General features: G+C 48.4%; 1 pseudogene; it reads left to right on the plus strand.

Moving 5' to 3' along the window:
• Window positions 1–789: 789 nt before the first annotated feature.
• The window catches only part of LOC102770388, a 14,285-nt pseudogene continuing 11,306 nt past the window's right edge, over window positions 790–3,768 (plus strand).

A 3,768-nucleotide genomic window follows, 5' to 3' on the forward strand; every position in this document is an offset into this window, starting at 1 on the left:
AGATTAAGAAGTACAAATTAACAGTTATACAGATAGTCACAAAGATGTAAAGTACAGCTTAGGAAATACTGTCATACTGTAATAACTATGTATTGTGCAATAACTATGTATTGTAATAATTATGTATAACTATACTTATCAGGGTGATCACTTTGTAAGTTATATAAACCTCTAATCAGTACATGGTACACCTGAGACTAATGTAATATATGTAATGTTTTAATTGAAAAATTAAACATAAATTGAAAAAAAAGTAAAATGCAGATAATATGAGTCCCTGAAGAAGAAAACTAAAACAAGAGAACAGAATGAATACTAAAAACTGTGATTCAGGAAAACATGTATGAAATTAAAAAAGAAAAATTGAAGCCACATATTTAACGCACATTTTGTACATGAGAATATCAACCTTAGAATGACCAAGAGATCGTCTAGTAAAATGACTGAGGGGAAGAAGGAAAGAGACAGAGCAGTAGGAAAAGAGGAATGTTTGGCTTCTAGAAAAAAAGAACACATAACTCAAAAAGAAAGATAGATTATCATCAACATTTTAAAAAGAACATTTATGCCAAAAGAAAACGCGGCCGGCAGGGTGGGCGCGCCCAGCCTGAGGCTGCGAGTTCACTGCTTCGGCAGGAGTGTGGCGGTGCCGGAACCCGGGTCTCCTCATGGTCTTTGCTCAGAGCAGCTACCACCTCAGGCCAAGGTGAGCAGCTGTTCAGAGTAATTGGGAGGACCAGTGTCCTGGGCAGCCCAGCAGCCTTCCCTACAAAGGAGAGGAGTTAACTGTCATCACCACTGTCAGCCTCTCCTCAGCCAGAACCTGAGGAGCCCTGGGTCACCTTCCACCGGGAGCCTCTCCAGCCTCCTTCTCCCAGCCTCCCAGATATTCCCCCAAAGCCTCTTCACCGGTTCCCAGAGTTCAATGACCCTGACTACAATGAGACCCCAGAGGAGGGCCAGGAGTCCAAGAAAGAGGAGCCTTCAGTAAGCTAAGTCCCACGTGCCGTGCATGTGGCCAGTCTGCTGAGAGAGGGGGAGGAACTGTCAGACGACCAAGGGGATGAAGAAGAGGATGACCAGGCCTACGACGGCATCCCCAATGGTGGATGGCACACCAACCACCTGAGCTCATCCTTGCCCAGCAGCCTCCTGATCCCCCAGCTCCCACCCCATCCCATGGATCAACTGCCTGGGGTCCCCACCCCCATCGCACAGGTCATCAAGTCTGGCTGGTTGGACAAGAACCCACCGCAAGGATCTTATATATATCAGAGGCGATGGGTGACACTGGATGTGGAGTAGCTGCGATACTTTGATAGTAACAAGGACTCCTACTCTAAGCGCTTTATCTCTGGCCTGCATCTCCCGCATGGCTGCCCTTGGGGACCAGAAGTTTGAAGCGATCATGAGCAATCGGACCTTAGCCTTCCGGGCAGAGAGTGATGTGGAGCGGAAGGAGTGGATGCAGGCCCTGCAGCGTGCCCGGGCCAGCTATCTAGTGCTTCTCTGTTGGGTGTTCAAGGCTCAGAGCTGCCTGACTTTTGCTGGCAGCCTGGAGCTGCATGGCATCAAGAATAACTGTATGTGGCTGTAGTTGGGGACAAAGTGAAGCTTTACAAGAATCTGGAGGAGTACCACCTGGGCATCGGCTTCACCTTCATCGACATGAGCGAGGGCAATATGAAGGAAGTGGGCCGGCGTAGCTTCGATCTCACTATGCCGTACCGCATCTTCGGCTTCTCAGCCGAACTAGAGAAGGAACAGTGGCTGGAGGCCATGCAGGGAGCCATTGCCGAAACCCTGTCTACCTCAGAGGTGGCTGATCACATCTGGGCCGTAGCCCCCAACAGATGCGGGGCTTCCCAGCCTTACTGGGCCTCCATCAACCTCTGTGTCATCATCTGCAAGCGCTGTGTGGGGAAGCGCCATGGCATGGGTGCTGGCGTCTCCGAGGTACGGAGCCTGAAGATGGACAGAAAGGTGTGGACAGAAACACTCATCCAGCTCTCTTAGAGCTGGGCAATGGCGCTGGGAACTGCTTCTGGGCAGCCAGCATGCCTCCTAGTGAGGCCCTGCAGCCCCACAGCAGCCGCAGTGCCCTGCGGACTCACCTGGAGGCCAAATACCTTGAGGGCAAGTACCGCCGTTACCATCCTCTCTTTGGCAATCAGGAGGAGCTGGACAAGGTTCTGTGTGCCACAGTCACTACCACAGACCTGGCCGAGACCCAGGCACTCCTGGGATGTGGAGCTGAGGTCAATTGCTTCTCAGGGGGGCCAGAGGCTCCCACACCCGTGGCTCTTGCGGAGCAGGCGGGGCAGACACTGAAGATGGAATTCCTTCAGAACAACCGGACCACAGAGGTACCTCAGCTGGATTCGATGAAGCCCCTGGAAAAGCACTACTCAGTTGTCCTGCCAACTGTGAGTCACAGTGACTTCCTCTACAAGACGACTTCCACTGCCAAGCTGCTGCAGGAGCGCTGTGCCCAGGAAGAATTCAGCCAACCCTGGTACGTCCTTAGTGACAGGGTCTTGAGCTACTATGAGAATGAGAGGGCAGTGACCCCCAATGGGGAGATTTGAGCCAGCAAGATTGTGTACCTGGCAGTGTCCCCTCCTGACACCCAAGGCTTTTTTTTTAATTAAATCTTTATTGTTCAGATTATTACATTTGTTCCTCTTCCCCCCGCCCAATTCCCCTCCCCCCAGTTCCCGCCCCCCCCTCCACCCTCACTCCCCACCCACTGTCCTCATCCATAAGTGCACGATTTTTGTCCAGTCTCTTCCCGCATCTCCCACACCCCTTTCCCCCGCAAGAATAGTCGGTCCATTCCCTTTCTATGTCCCTGATTCTATTATAATCACCAGTTCATTCTGTTCATCAGATTATTTATTCACTTGATTCTTAGATTCACTGGTTGATAGATGCATGTTTGTTGTTCATCATTTGTATCTTTACCTTTTTCTTCTTCTTCCTCTTTGGCATTTTAATGATGATATGTCTTGGTGTGGTCCTCTTTGGATTTCTTTTGTTTGGGGTTCTCTGCGCTTCTTGGACCTGTAAGTCTATTTCTTTCACCAGGTGGGGGAAGTTTTCTGTCATTATTTCTTCAAATAGGTTTTCAATATCTTGCTCTCTCTCATCTTCTGGCACCCCTATAATTCTGATGATGGTACGCTTAAAGCTATCCAAGAGGCTCCTTACACTATCTTTGTATTTTCAGATTCTTTTTTCATTTTGCTTTTCTGGTTGGGTGTTTTTTGCTTCTTCACATTTCAATTCTTTGACTTGATTCTTGCGCTTCTCTGGTCTGCTGTTGGGTGTCTGTATAATATTCTTTATTTCAGTCAGTGCATGCTTAATTTCTAGTTGGTTCTTTATCACAACATCAAGGGTCTCATTAGATTTCTTGAGGATCTCGCTATATTTATTGGCAGTTTTTAGAAAATTATTGAAAGACCTTAAAAGTGTGGTTTTGAGCTCTATATCTTCCATTTCTGACATCTGCATCCTGTTTCTTTGTCTCCACATTTTTTATGCTTTCTTGATGCAACCCCTAGTGGTCTTTATGAGCAGTCTTATTGTAGTTAAACCTAGATTTTTGTAGGTAATACTGGCGGGGATTTGACCTCCAGGCCAACTGGCTGTGAGAATCTTCTGTGTCTGCAGTGAGAGAACTTCTGTCCTCTAGGGAGGTGCTAATCTAGCCTTTGCCTGAGGCTATCCGGCAAATGCCTCTGTGCAGGGCTTGGGTGTGGGGGA

This window comes from Myotis davidii, unplaced genomic scaffold, assembly GCF_000327345.1.
Source record: "Myotis davidii unplaced genomic scaffold, ASM32734v1 scaffold2121, whole genome shotgun sequence".
Lineage (NCBI taxonomy): Eukaryota > Metazoa > Chordata > Mammalia > Chiroptera > Vespertilionidae > Myotis > Myotis davidii.